The sequence below is a fragment of the Dermochelys coriacea genome, chromosome 28, assembly GCF_009764565.3.
Source record: "Dermochelys coriacea isolate rDerCor1 chromosome 28, rDerCor1.pri.v4, whole genome shotgun sequence".
Classification (NCBI taxonomy): Eukaryota; Metazoa; Chordata; order Testudines; family Dermochelyidae; genus Dermochelys; species Dermochelys coriacea.
The window spans coordinates 6,487,228-6,503,126 of record NC_050095.1 but is presented as its reverse complement, the minus strand read 5'-3'; the positions used below and the strand labels follow the sequence as shown (position 1 = coordinate 6,503,126).

Below are 15,899 nucleotides of genomic sequence, written 5' to 3'. Positions count from 1 at the left end.
CTATCTATGTCCTCCCCCTCCTTACGCTGGGCCAGGAAGCACTTATCAAAGCTCCTTGCAGTCTTGGGTCCCCCCTCACTCACCACAGCTGAGGCCCCACTGCTCCTCAGCCTGGCCAGCTCCAGCTCACACGGATGTTGCCTCTCCTCCTCCCGCTCATGCTGACGTTGCCTCTCCTTCTTCTCCCGCTCATGCTGACGTCGCTTTTCATGATCCTCCAGCTCCATCATTTTCATCTCCCTCTCCCATTCCAGCCGCCTCCACTCCAGGGATGGGGAGCTCAGCTGGGAGGATCCCCTGCTGGCTGCCGGGGTCAGGGTGCCCTCGGTATTCACTGGGCTTCCTCTAACCCCTCCCCTAGGCATAGATAGGAAGGGTCTCGGGATGTCCTCAGCAGCAGTCTGACCCCTCCCAGCCCGGTCAGACCCCAGGGCTGCGTCCACCAGGTGGCTTCCCTCAGGGACAGGGATCGGGTCATCCAAGCGATCCTTCTCCTCCAACTGGGCAATCAGCTGTTCCTTGATGGACCTTCCAATGCGCAGCCTCCTCAGCCTGCAGAGCTCCACCAGGTCGCTCTTAAGGTGTTTAGCATACATCTCTCTGCTGGCCACTCGCAGGCCTGGGCAGCTTTCCACAGTGTCCAGGAAGAACCCCTAGGGTGCCAGTCCTTTTGACTGAATGCATCCGATGAAGCGAGCTGTAGCTCACAAAAGCTTACGCTCAAATAAATTTGTTAGTCTCTAAGACTACCTGAAAGGGGGTTTCAAAGAGGATGGCTCTAGACTGTTCTCAATGGTAGCAGATGACAGAACGAGGAGTAATGGTCTCAAGTTGCAATGGGGGAGGTTTAGATTGGATATTAGGAAAAACTTTTTCACTAAGAGGGTGGTGAAACACTGGAATGCGTTACCTAGGGAGGTGGTAGAATCTCCTTCCTTAGAGGTTTTTAAGGTCAGGCTTGACAAAGCCCTAGCTGGGATGATTTAACTGGGACTTGGTCCTGCTTTGAGCAGGGGGTTGGACTAGATGACCTTCTGGGGTCCCTTCCAACCCTGATATTCTATGATTCTATGATTCTAAGTACTCCTTTTCTTTTTGCGAATACAGACTAACACAGCTGCTACTCTGAAACCAGTCCTTCTTGAGGTGACCACCTCTTTGCCAGGGTCGAGCTGCAGACTCCTCCGCCCCTGGGACCATTTGCTGCAATCCCGGGGGACCCTGCTACTGCAAAAGTCCTTCTCTCTGGTCACACGCTCCCAGGGGTTAACCACCCCCTGAAACTGTCTCTCTCTGAATCTTCAGCACACCTGGTCCCCATCAATCCCCCTTTGTTTTACTGCCCCAGTCCCTTACTGCAGGAAGCATCATCCACAGGATGCAGTAGATCCCACATCTGCCACCAGTTATCACGGAGTGTGGGGGAGTCCGGACCCTGCACCCCTCTTCCTGGGATTCACCATGACTCTCAGCCAGCCAGTAAAATGGGAGGTTTATTGGACAATATGAACACAGTCTAAAACTGAGCTTGTGGGTACAACCAGGACCCCTCAGTCAAATCCTTCCTGCGGGGCAGGGAACTTAGACCCCAGCCCCAGGGTTCCCTGCATTCCACCACCTAGCACAAAACTGAAACAAAAAAAACCCTCCAGCAGGCTCCCTCCTGCAGCCTTTGTCCAGTTTCCCAGGCAGAGATGTTACCTCCCCCATCCCCCTCCTGGCTCAGGTTACAGGCTCTCCGGTCTCCCATCCCCCGTGAAACTCCCCTGTCACAATCTGTCACCACTCCCCCTCCCTGATGCATCACATCTCCCCACTCCCTGCTCCATCACAGGGGGAAACAAAGGGTTCGTCTGTCTGTGAGATGCTTTTGCCGGGAACAGATCAGGAATGCAGCCTTACAACTGTTAGTAAGTAATCTAGCTAGAAATGTTAGATTTCCTTTTGTTTAATGGCTGGTAAAATAAGCTGTGCTGGATGGAATGTATATTCCTGTTTTTGTGTCTTTTTGTAACTTAAGGTTTTGCCTAGAGGGATTCTCTATGTTTTGAATATGATTTCCCTATAAGGTACTTACGATCCTGATTTTACAGAGGTGATTCTTTTACCTTTTCTTTAATTAAAATTCTTCTTTTAAGAACCTGATTGATTTTTCATTGTTCTTAAGATACAAGGGTTTGGGCCTGTGTTCACCTGTACAAATTGGTGAGGATTTTTATTAAGCCTTCCCCAGGAAAGGGGGTGTAGGGGTTTGGGGGAAGATATCTCTAAGTGGGCTCTTTCCCTGTTCTTTGTTAAAACACTTGGTGGTGGCAGCATACGGTTCAAGGACAAGGCAAAGTTTGTACCTTGAGGAAGTTTTTAACCTAAGCTGGTAAGAATAAGCTTGGGGGGGGGTCTTTCATGCAGGTCCCCACATCTGTACCCTAGAGTTCAGAGTAGGGAAAGAACCTTAACAGGCAATTGCCTTATGTTAATCCATGTAGCTAAGTACTGGTGATGCTTCAAAAATAGGTCTGCTTCAAAGTCTTGATGATTGCATATTGTTCGCCTAAGGACTCCAAGCTGTCAAGAGAAGGCCTGGAACAGTATAAAAGTCTCTTGGGTCCTGATCCTTTTTATCTCAGATCTGCTTAATGCTTTATGCAGGGGAAGCTTAAGTCGTAACACTGAGATCTCCAGTCCCACCTGGACCACCCTGGATATGAACATTGGACTGAATCTACAGACTAATTCTAAGAACTCTTTGCAACTACAAAGCTCACCATAGTTTTAGACTATGAAACTAATCTCAGAACAGTACTCATGTCTGTATCTATACTGATCTTTTAAGCAATACTCTTCTTTTTTTAATTTTTAGTTTAGTTAGTAAGAATTGGCGGTAAACATGTATTTGGGTAAGAGACAAAATATTAATTTACTTGGGAGGTAATCATAGAATCATAGAATATCAGGGTTGGAAGGGACCCCAGAAGGTCATCTAGTCCAACCCCCTGCTCAAAGCAGGACCAAGTCCCAGTTAAATCATCCCAGCCAGGGCTTTGTCAAGCCTGACCTTAAAAACCTCTAAGGAAGGAGATTCTACCACCTCCCTAGGTAACGCATTCCAGTGTTTCACCACCCTCTTAGTGAAAAAGTTTTTCCTAATATCCAATCTAAACCTCCCCCATTGCAACTTGAGACCATTACTCCTCGTTCTGTCATCTGCTACCATTGAGAACAGTCTAGAGCCATCCTCTTTGAAACCCCCTTTCAGGTAGTTGAAAGCAGCTATCAAATCCCCCCTCATTCTTCTCTTCTGCAGACTAAACAATCCCAGCTCCCTCAGCCTCTCCTCATAAGTCATGTGCTCTAGACCCCTAATCATTTTTGTTGCCCTTCGTTGTACTCTTTCCAATTTATCCACATCCTTCCTGTAGTGTGGGGCCCAAAACTGGACACAGTACTCCAGATGAGGCCTCACCAGTGTCGAATAGAGGGGAACGATCACGTCCCTCGATCTGCTCGCTATGCCCCTACTTATACATCCCAAAATGCCATTGGCCTTCTTGGCAACAAGGGCACACTGCTGACTCATATCCAGCTTCTCGTCCACTGTCACCCCTAGGTCCTTTTCCGCAGAACTGCTGCCGAGCCATTCGGTCCCTAGTCTGTAGCGGTGCATTGGATTCTTCCATCCTAAGTGCAGGACCCTGCATTTATCCTTATTGAACCTCATTAGATTTCTTTTGGCCCAATCCTCCAATTTGTCTAGGTCCTTCTGTATCCTATCCCTCCCCTCCAGCGTATCTACCACTCCTCCCAGTTTAGTATCATCCGCAAATTTGCTGAGAGTGCAATCCACACCATCCTCCAGATCATTTATGAAGATATTGAACAAAACGGGCCCCAGGACCGACCCCTGGGGCACTCCACTTGACACCGGCTGCCAACTAGACATGGAGCCATTGATCACTACCCGTTGAGCCCGACAATCTAGCCAGCTTTCTACCCACCTTATAGTGCATTCATCCAGCCCATACTTCCTTAACTTGCTGACAAGAATGCTGTGGGAGACCGTGTCAAAAGCTTTGCTAAAGTCAAGAAACAATACATCCACTGCTTTCCCTTCATCCACAGAACCAGTAATCTCATCATAAAAGGCGATTAGATTAGTCAGGCATGACCTTCCCTTGGTGAATCCATGCTGACTGTTCCTGATCACTTTCCTCTCCTCTAAGTGCTTCAGGATTGATTCTTTGAGGACCTGCTCCATGATTTTTCCAGGGACTGAGGTGAGGCTGACCGGCCTGTAGTTCCCAGGATCCTCCTTCTTCCCTTTTAAAGATGGGCACTACATTAGCCTTTTTCCAGTCATCCGGGACTTCCCCCGGATGTAATGTATCCAATCCTTTTGGATTGGTAGAACTTTGATATGATTAAGATTTTCAGTAATCCTCATCATATTTGACTTGAGAGTCTGGTGGAGGCCTAAGGCTGGGTTGCTTTAAGGGAACTGTGTTTTGGCTTCTTTGTAACCAATAAGATATTATAGGTGCTGTTTTGGTAAATCTAAGTTTTGGAATATCCACCAGTTTTGGGGATTGTCTGCCCCATTCTTTGGAGTTTGCCCTGAGTGACCTCAGTGTGGCTCCCCTCAAACCCTGGTCATAGGTGATTATGTAGTTATTTAAACCACCCAGAGAACTTCACCCAAGCAATGCAATCCAGATTTAGCCAGTTGAATTTTTCAATACTGAAACCAAATAGTACTTACATATAAGCCGCAACCTCAAAGCCATGTAAAGCTTCCTCCTTAGCTTTTGTATTATGTGGCTAATCCTCTTCTCATTCTTACTCTCTCCCAGTCCCCTACTCCCACAGACCTTGCTGACACGTTAATAAGTGGAGGTTTTAACAGCTCTCATTGAACAATTCCTAGCTGACAGCTTAGCTTTTTTTAACGCTTTTGCAGATAAGGAACATTCACTGATTTCTGAGGACAGTCTTAGGGCTATTTAGACTTGGGGAACAATCTTTATAGAATCTTCCCCATGTGGATTTTACTGGTGCTCATAGAAAAACGTATGGACTAAGCCACACTGTTACACTTTAATATAATAGAAAGGCTGGAATATCTTCCAACAAATAAAGACAAAAAATAGAAAAAGGAACAATACATTACTAGAATGTCCAAGGAGTGGAGTAGAGATGTAGCTCCAGTGAAGGAACCAGGCAATGGCATAGCTGAACCAGCACGCCAAGCTAGTGTTTTTTTGTTTTTTTTTTCTTAAGGTACAGGCAGACTGGTCAAGGCAGTCATAGCCTGTTGACGATGTGACTTCCTTCCCCAGAGGGGATGAGTCTTGGGGTCATGGTACATCAGTCTCTGTTAGACAGCTGTTTGACCTCAAAGGTGAAGGACTTCCACCCTTATCTTGATCTTTACAATTGATGATTCCAGCTTACCCCACTTCACAGTGATTCTCTGAGGTTTCCAGGCAAACCCAGTGTGAAAATTCCTTGGAAACAAACAATATGTCCTGAGCCAATTGAAACGAGGAACACTTTGGGCCAAAGTCACTCTGCTAAAGTCTCACTTTACCTATAAGTTTTCTTACTCATTGTAGCAAATCACATGCAGCATGGATGTGAGGACCCCAAAGATATCAAAAATGAAAAAAAGTTTTGAAGAAGTTTCCATAGCCTAGTCTGAGGGTTAAATGGATGGGCTCTAATAGCTGGCCTCCTCAAACTGAAAAGGGCCTTGGCACCCATGGAAAAAAAAAAAAAAAAAAAAACTTAACAGAAAAGCTATCTTGCACCCATCACCATTTTAAATTAAGACACCTCCTGACAGATGGGATAACATCTTTGGTTTGCAAACAAGAGAACCAGGGAACACATCAGCTGTTACAGTATAACTGAGTAAAAGGTTAAACAACATGTCTCCTTATGTAATTTTTTCCCGAACAGAAACATTTTCAAAGCTTAACAAAAAATTCCACTTGAAACAGAAATAATTAAAAGTCTATACTAGGTCTTTATTTTGATATACACTATTTCTCCTACATACTATCATACACCAACCCCTTTTAGGTAAGGTTTTACTTTAGAACTCCTTAATCCAAAGAGGGTAAATTACATCAACTAAACTTTACAGGCTTAGTCACCTTTCATATACTACTCGGAAGGAGGTAGGGGACAGAAACATAAGAATGGCCATGTTGGGTTAGACCAATGGTTCATCTAGCCCAGTATCCTGTCTTCTGACAGTGGCCAATGCCAGATGCTTCAGGGGGAACGAACAGGTCAATTAGCGAGTGATCCATCCCATGTCATTCATTCCTAGCATCTGGCAGTCAGAGGCTTAGCCATCTTGGCTAGTAGTCATTGATGGACCTATACTACATAAACTTATCTAATTCTTTTCTGAAACCAGAAAACTTTCAGTGTTACAAAGTAATTCGGTTATCACATAATCAGTCTCTTATTCTGCAATAAACGTTCGTTTAATTCCATTTTCACTGGAAACAACATATTTGGAGGCTACACAATTTTATCATGTGTGTTGGTTTTCTCTTAATCACATTTTCCACCAAGTGAGCTTTGTGTAAAGTTGTGTTCTGTACTAACATAGGTGCCTTCTATTCCTGGGAGCTCATTTCTCTGTGGGTCTTCGGTCATAAGTGTTGGTGGACATCATCTCAAGTGTGTTCTCATCATGAGAAAAAAGCACTTTTATTCTATTTTCACAATTTCTAATCTTTCAGAGTAGCAGGAGGTGGAATTTCAAATTCATAAAACGTATGAGCAAAACAGAGAGAGATCCATAGAATCAGGACTCAATATTCATTAATCCTGCAGACTGAGCTTGGGAGTCTGATATTCATTCCCTCACTGGTTATCATCACTTGCACAGCATGGAAGTGCTTCTTCTCCAACAAGACAGCCAGTCTGGGATCCATTGGGAAGGACTATCCTCTGAAGGCATCAACTGTTTCTTTCTTTAGCTCATAACACTTTGGATCCAAATGGTAAAGGACAACTCCCCCATATCTTACCACAGCATTGTTTGAACCATAATCATTACCACTGAACTAGGAGGTAGTGTCCTATATATAAATAGTTTACCTGGGCCTAAAGTTACCCTAGTATCCATCTCTGGGGTAAAAATCAACCACTGGGTGCCTATTATTTCTACTTGAGCTCTAGGCCAATTCTGGACATGCTCAGGGTAATTTTGCTTCTCTGGAGTCAAATCCTTTATCACATCACAGAAAATCTCAGTAGTCACAGAGTGAGGAATCACTTCCCCAACCAAGTATGCCCAGTTTATTTATTAATCTGGTGGCACAGATATGGGCCTGGTTCACAAGCCGTGTAAGTTACCAAAGGTATGGTATCTATTAAAAAGAGACTGCTGCAGCTATCTCACACTCACAATGGATTTTATTTTATACACATTTGCAGCATCTACAAGGTGTAAACTCAGCAAAAATGCCTCTTCCATTTTCTACATCTCTGCATAGGTAGGAACTGTGTTCTGAAATAATACGCATTGTGCACTTGATTACAAAAGAGAGCTCTTTAGAAGTAACCTCCTGGTAGGCCTGGGCCACAACTGCCTTGCGACCCAACTACATAGGCATTTTGCTGAGTTATGAGACACTTACTGTGAAATATTGTGCTTGAAACATGAGACAATATTGATTCAAATTATACGATCACAGTGTTGTTCAATTCCACTCCCAAGTTAGATGTAAAATTTTAAAATGCAACTTTCTCTGGTAGCACATCCAATAGCTTTGAGTATTCGTTCTTGATGACTGAACTGCTCTTGGACTTCTTCCATATCGTAATGGAGAAGTGGAAAAAAGACATGCACAAAAAGAAATTGTTTTAGTAAATGGTCATTTATCTCAAACTCCACCAAAAAAATGAACTTTCTTATCATAAACTAATATTCAGTTATGTTATCAAATGCCTCAGGAAAGAGAGAAAAACCCACAACACACAAGCGAATAAGACAGATTCAGTATCATATAAAATGAAATTCCAGAGCATCTTACATCTCATAATGCCAAATCAGAATAGATTTTCCTATTGTGCTGTCCTCTGATCCATTCAAACCTTCTTCACTCAGCACCACCTCATTACTATTCAGTCATGTTAGTTACAAAGGTTTTAGCATCATCATAATGGGGAAAATCAGCAAACCTTCCCATCTGGAAACCATCCCAGCTCAGCTGGAAAAATCCAAAAACCAATTTTGCCAACAAACAGAAATAGGGATTAAAGCACAGAAAGGTTAATCTGTCTGGGAACCGTTCAAATTCCGCCTCTAGGCCTGTGACACTCATTTCTTAATGAGTCTGATTTAGGATCAAACCATGGTACCTAAGCAGAGAGAGCTGAGAACACTGCTTGGGAGCTGGAGGGATAGAACATGGGGAGGAGAAGCTATTGTGGTTCACTCAGAAGCCAATGCTGAAGGAGTGGCAGGAGATTCATGATGGTGATTTGAAAGAAATTACTCTGACTCACACCATCTCCTTTGGATATCACAGATGCTGAAATGATCCTTTTTTTCTACCTTTCCTCCTGCCTTTTTATTGCATCTCACTATATTCTAAATCAGAAATGTGGTAGAAAAACTACCTGCTATTCAGCACAACCATGAGCAATGTCAGAACAACTGGGAATGAGAGTCTTGTCCCAACCAGGAAATCTGATGACTAACAATCACTTTACAATGTGATGCTCAGGGTTTCTCCAGACTAGGAAGAGAGAGAGAGAGATCCGGTCAGCACAATGGGAAAGCTAACTACAACCACTGCACCTGGGTTATGTCTGCCTTGAAAAGATAGTTCTGATTGAGCAACGTAGGCCATGTCTACATTAGAGACCTTACTGCAGCACAACTGTACTGATGCAGCCGTGCTGGTGTAAGATCTCTTGTGAAGTCGCTTTATGCTCTCTATAATTACACCATCCCCAACGAGCGGCAGTAGCTATGTCGGCAGGAGAAGTTCTTCCGCTGACATAGCGCTGTGCACGCTGCCAATTATGCTGGCAAAACTTGTTACGCGGGGTGTGTGTTTTTTTTCACATCCCTGAGCGACGTAAGTTTTGCTGATATAAGTGGTAGTGTAAACATGGCCTACTCAATTTACAGTTCTAGTGGAGACAAGGCACAGTTTTTATCTCACTGTAGCTAGATGAGGTCAACCCTCTCTCCCCCAACTTGGACTGATGCACATTTCTGCCAGGAGGGGGACACACTCCCATAACTCATAAGAGTAAAGAGTTGAAAGAAAGGATCATAGGATTCACCCCAAAGTAAGGTGAACTGCAAAAGGTAGAAGGTGGCAACTCATCTGAAAGGCACTGAGACACTACAGTAAAGGAAATGTGCAATCAACCTTAAAAGACCACTATGTGGGAATTAGCCAATGCATTACAAAAACAACAAAAAAACCCCACAATAAAAAAAACAAAAAATATTTGGGCAGCCCAACTGAATACAAGGATAGTGTTATTCTCCTGTGTTGATTCTCTGTGTGATAATCTGTGAACTATGACTGAAGCCTTTCCCACATACAGGGCAAGATTAGGGTTTCTTTCCTGTGTGGATTTTTTGATGTGAGGCAAGCTCTGACCTCCGACTGAAGCTTTCCCCACACTCAGGGCAGCTATACGGTGTCTTCCCTGTGTGGATTCTACGATGTGTGGTAAGGTTTGAGCTCTGATTGAAGCTTTTCCCACACTCATGGCAAGTGTAGGGTTTCTCTCCTGTGTGGATTCTCTGGTGTGTGATAAGGTTTGAGTGCCAACTGAAGCTTTTCCCACACTCAGGACATGTGTGGGGTGCCTCCCCTACATGGCTTCTCTGATGTGTGATCATTTGTGAACTACCACTGAAGCTTTTCCCAGACACAGGGCATGAATAGGGTCTCTCTCCAGTGTGGATTCTCCGATGTGTGACAAGCTGTGAGCTATAAATGAAGTCTTTCCCGCACTCAGGGCACCTGTAGGGTCTCTCTCCAGTGTGGATTCTCTGGTGCTTATTAAGCTCAGAGCGCTGAATGAAGCTTTTTCCACACTCATGGCAAGTGTAGGGTTTCTCACCTGTGTGGATTCTATGATGAATGTTAAGGCTGAAGCTCCGAGTGAAGCTTTTCCCACACTCGGAACATGTGTACGGTCTCTCTCCAGTGTGGATTCTCCGATGTGTGACAAGCTGTGAGCTATAAATGAAGTCTTTCCCGCACTCAGTACATCTGTAGGGTCCCTCTCCAGTGTGGATTCTCTGGTGCTTATTAAGCAATGAGCTCTGAATGAAGCTTTTCCCACACTCACAGCAAGTGTAGGGTCTTTCTCCTGTGTGGATTTTCCTATGTAAGATAAGATGTGAGCTCCACCTGAAGCTTTTCCCACACTCCTGGCAAGTATAGGATTTCTTCCCTGTGTGGATTCTTCGATGCGAGACAAGCTGTGAGCTAGAAGTGAAGCCTTTCCCGCACTCAGGGCACGAGTAGGGTCTCTCTCCTGTGTGGATTCTCCGATGTGAGACAAGGTGTGAGCTAGAAATGAAGCCTTTTCCGCACTCAGGGCACGAGTAGGGTCTCTCTCCTGTATGGATTCTCTGATGCATGACAAGCTGTGACCTATAAATGAAGTCTTTCCCGCACTCAGTACATCTGTAGGGTCTCTCTCCCGTGTGGATTCTCTGGTGCTTTTTAAGCAAATAGCTCCGAATGAAGCTTTTCCCACACTCACAGCAAATGTAGGGTCTTTCTCCTGTGTGGATTCTCCTATGTATCCTAAGCTCTGAGCTCCAACTGAAGCTTTTCCCACACTCATGGCAAGTGTAGGGTTTCTCTCCTGTGTGGATTCTCTGATGTGTGATAAGGTTTGAGCTGCGACTGAAGCTTTTCCCACACTCGGGGCATGTGTACGGTCTCTCTCCAGTGTGGATTCTCTGATGTCTGATAAGAAGTGAGTTATGTTTGAAGGTTTTCCCACACTCCAGGCAGATGTAGGGTGTTCCTCCGGTGTTGATTCTCTCATGTCTAATAAGGTCTGAGCCTCTACTGAACTTTTCTTCTGGTCTGTGCTGACTCTCACAGGCATTTGCCTGTGCACAATTCGAGGAAACATTCCCTTTGGATCTTTCTGATAATGTCTCATGTGCTTCTGCTTGCTCAGCATCATCTTGGTGAGGATTCTCCTCCTCATTCTCATTCACCATCCCATCACCTGCTAGGATAGAGAGAGAAACCAGACATAGGTCACTTGCTTTGCCAGAGAAAAAGGAAACCTTAAAGAGAGGAATGGAAGAAACGGGGGGGACAAACAAAAGTAAGCGATGGAAAGATCAAACAAAGAAAGAGCTGAATCTCCCCCAAACCTTTCTCCAAAGGAGAGAGACGAGGGGATCAATTCTGGGTCTAAATCTCAACCAAACACACAGGGAGAATGTAGACTAGGGAGGGAGCTACTGTCAGGCGTGAGTCAGGACAGGTAGGAAGCCGTAAGTGAAATCTGCCATGAGGATGCCACATTTCCTAAAAGCAGGAATCCCAAATATTTCCTTAATTCAGGGACAGATTTTGAGTTGGTTTAACTGATTCCTCACCTGTGCAGGCATCTCTCAGCATCTCTCTTTCCTCAGAGTCCTGGAGGTCTGAGACCCATGGCTCCTCCCCTCGTTCTAGGCAGGAGATCACATTAGGTTTGGAAACTGGAAATCCTGCACAAGTGATAGAAAACAAGCAAGATCAACTGAATTTGTGGAGTACTTGTGTTACATTCTGCAATCCAGACCCCTGAAATGTTGCCTCACCACCTGCCCTGTAAACCTGGGTGCCTCACAATGCTTTGCTGTTGTAGCTCCCAACCCTGAGTGTTTGTGTAAGGCTACAGCCCTGACCCAGCAGCCTGTGAGAAACAGTCCAGTCTCACTTTGGCCTCCACCAGCCTGGGTTACTATGTGCAGGGTGGCCCCAACATACTCCCAGTCCCTAATTTTCCTCAAAATGTGTGTTCTGCACTGGCCAGCCCTCTCCTGGACAGTTCACATCTGAGAGGTCTATTGACCCTCAAGGGACCAATATTCAAGAATTTGCTACTTTAACTGAAGTTACCAAACAGTTCAGTTTAAACACAACACTGGATTACTTTTGATTAAAAATAAAAAGATTATTTAACTACAAAGAGATTTTAAGTGAGTACAAGCATAAAGTATTAAAAGTTAGAAATGGTTACAAGAGAAATAAAGATAAAATGCTTTCTAAAACTTAACAAGCACAACTTCGTTCAAGGTAAAATCCTTAGCACATGTTCCCAGGGTTGACCATTGTAAGGGACTGCGGAAGACTTTGTTACGGCCTAGCCAGGGAACTTCCGCTTTCTCAAGCCGAGAGGTTACTGTGGGACATAGATAGCTGCTTTGTTATTGCAGAATATAGATAGTTCTTGAAGGACACAGCTGCTTTGCATGGCCCTTCGCCAGGTAGCGGAAAGCCTCCCTTTGAAAAGTACTTAATTCTATATTCATGAGCTGTTTTTGTGCAATGCTTATTAACGCTGACTGTCAGCCCCTCTGTTGGACTCGTCCCAGGCAGAGCTCCAGTGTGCTGGGTTCCCCGCCTTCGTGACTGCAATGCTTGGAGTCCCCGTTGCAGGTGGGTCACTAACCTTCAGTAAAGCCAATAACTCACAGCTGTGTGTAAGCCTTGTTTTTCTCAGAGTACTCCTGTCAGACCTGTGGTGCTTTGAGCACCTTGGCCCAGAACAACCATATTGTCAGGTCAGGATCTCCACCAGAGTGAAAGGGCTGGTTCCTTTGTCTTCTTCCTCTCTCTCTCCCCTAAGAAGTGCCTTGGGGTGGTTTTGCCCCTCACTTTTATAGTCCAGTCACCCTCTGAAGTGGATTCTACTCAGGATTGCCCTTCAAAGCAAAGTTTATTCAAACAGCAAAGAAGGTGACGGAGTCTAGTGGTGAAGGTGAAGCCAGGCTCATTCTTCTCCCCCGTGTATGCTGAAATGCAAAGTTGCCTTGGCTCCTGCCATTTCCCCCTCTTGCTGTCTCAAGGACCCTATTATTTATATGCAAATTAAGGTACACACACATTCCCTTATTTAGGTTAACAACTTTTGCCTAGTCATGGCTGTGTGGGTTGAACAGCTATTATCATCATCATAAAGGGGGAGTTCATAACTTTGCATACAATGTTGTTACTGGTCAATAATTCAGTGAAATGTATGTAAGTTACTGGTTTTCAAGTGATACCTCAATAAGGCATATTTTGTACAAAGGCTACTACAGTGGTGTGTAGGGTATGATTACAGGGGTGCTTTCAGTCACATCTTGTCACAAAGATTCCCCGGCTCATTTTAAGGGGTAACATTCCCAGGCCAGCTTCCTTTGCTCAGAGCAGCAGGATAGTGAGTATTATCAATCATGTTTGTTGGGACAGTGCTGAATTATTATGAATGACTGTGATTGATATGAATGTAGTAAGGCTGGAGTCGTCAGAATTTGGTAAAAGATTCTGGGAGCAGGGTTCTCTTAGTATCAGATGGTATGCTGAAATTGCACTTGAATACTGACACAACTATGGATTATGAATGGTTAACCAGAGGCGCTGTGTGTGTATTTTAGCTGGAACTTTGGTCATGGTCAGTTGATGGCCAGCTCACTAAATAAATGCGCAGAAAACACCTGAACAGTGAGCTTGGTACTAACTGACCTGGGTCAAGATGACCCTTTAGGATGGCACCACTCTAACAACTCAAGGGAATGATTGATAAGAAAGTATATGCCAACTGATCTTTGGTCTCTGTACCTCATTGTCCGGTTCCAAAAATATTAATTAGGAAAATAAATAATGAAATGCCAATAGGGCATATTTTGGGGCCATGTGACTCCTTTGAGAGCGAGGGGTATAAGTACTAAGAATATCACAGGTATAGTAGCAGTTCCCAATTAATATCTGAAGAGGCCTGTGACGCTGTAGAATGGTCAAGGTAGCCAAAACCTTGCTACAAAGGACTTTTGGACCAGAGGGCCTCAGAGTAGCCAGCACCCTGCTTCGGGGGACAATCGACAGACCAAGTGCCTAAGAAGAGAAGAAAAGAAGTCTCCAACCAGGACTGTTAGCTATACCTGCTTTGTTTACCAACTAGGATACTGTGCAGGGCCAACATAGTTACTGAGAGTTTATGCTGTGGGAACTGAGGCTTATCAAGACAACGCACTGTATAACTTTTTACTGCTTGTGTAATTCTCTCTCAAATAAATTGATCTGCATTGAGAAAATTCTATCCAAATTCTCTCTGGTACCAGTAACTATCTGCCCAGCCATGGGCCATTAAAAATCTGTTTCAACAATGTTTATGATGGTAGTGCCTAAGAGCCAACAAAGAACAGGGCCCCATTGTATGAGGCACTGTAGAAACACAGTAGTAGACAGTCTCTGGCCTGAAAAATATACAATCTAACTGTACAATCTAACAAGACAGACACGTGATGGGGGAAGGGACAGAACACACGAGCAGAGTGAACATGTGATGGGCACAGTGGCAGATATGATGAACACAGGCATGTTGTGAGACAGGTGTATTTAATGTTATCAGCATTATCTGTGGGTGTGAGCCAGCCCTTGAAACCATGAAAACTTCAGAGACTGTTATACTGAGATGGGTTGGAGGATAGCAGCCCGCTGAATATCACAGATCTTTGTATCAATGTATGTGGCCTATGTATTTATGTGTTCCCAGCTCACTGGGGTGTGTGTTGGGGGTGATTTATGCCCAACCTGAAGGCTGGGTATGTAGCTATCCAGCTTTTGAGGCTCTTCCCCCTGCAGAAAAGGGCAGTACTTGTTTCCACAGAGTAAGGAACAAAGACAGATTTGGGGGCATAAAAGAATGAGTAGGAGCTGTCTGAAGGGGGGATCTCCTTAAGCTACACACTGACTTAACCTGATAACCAAGAGGTGAATCTGAGACAAAGGTTTGAAAGACTTTAGAATCTATAGGGGTACGACATACAGGGCTACAATTCAGACTTGTGGGGGCTGTGTCACCCCTGCCCTGTAACCAGGGGGGCCCTTTACCATGCCTTGCTACTGTAGCCTCCAGCCTGGAATGCTCACAAAACAGCCTCCAGCATGTAAGTCACTCCCAGCTACATGTGTGCGTGCTGCACCCAGCCAGCCACATGTTGGCTCTCACCAGCTTTGGTTATGTTGCAGGGTGACTCAAACAATCCCCATCTCAGATCTTCCCCCTGAAAAAAGTATGTCCTGTACTGCCCAGACCTCTTCTGGACAGCACAAATATATTAAATCCATTATTCCCTTTAGGGAATAATATGCCATCTTATTATTTTAAATAGAAACACAGACACTCCACTTTAAATATACTATTTTATCTAATCCAACGTAACAAGTTTACTCACTATAAAGAGATTTTAAATGAGTATAAATAATAAGGCATAAAGTCAGGTTACAAGAAAAATACATATTATAAGCAAAAAGAAAAGGAGGACTTGTGGCACCTTAGAGACTAACAAATTTATTTGCGCATAAACTTTTGTGAGCTACAGCTCACTTCATCCGATGCATTGCTCACGAAAGCTTATGCTCAAATAAATTTGTTAGTCTCTAAGGTGCCACAAGTCCTCCTTTTCTTTTTGCGGATACAGACTAAACACTACTGCTACTCTGAAACATATTATAAGCTTACTAGTATTTACTTTATAAACTATCTTAGTTGCAAAGCAAACTTTCTCACCATGTTTTAACAAAACTCTCAGGTCAGAACCCCTCACCCAGCATCCAACAGCTTTTTCTTTTTATCTTCTAAGTTGCAGGGAGGTGGGCAGGGAGAAGGGAAAGTGCATTGGGGTT

The 15,899-nt window shown here is 44.3% G+C and overlaps 1 pseudogene; it reads right to left on the bottom strand.

Annotated features, from left to right (window-relative positions):
- Nucleotides 1-5,999: 5,999 nt before the first annotated feature.
- LOC119849368 overlaps nucleotides 6,000-15,899 on the bottom strand; it is a 57,328-nt pseudogene continuing 47,428 nt past the window's right edge.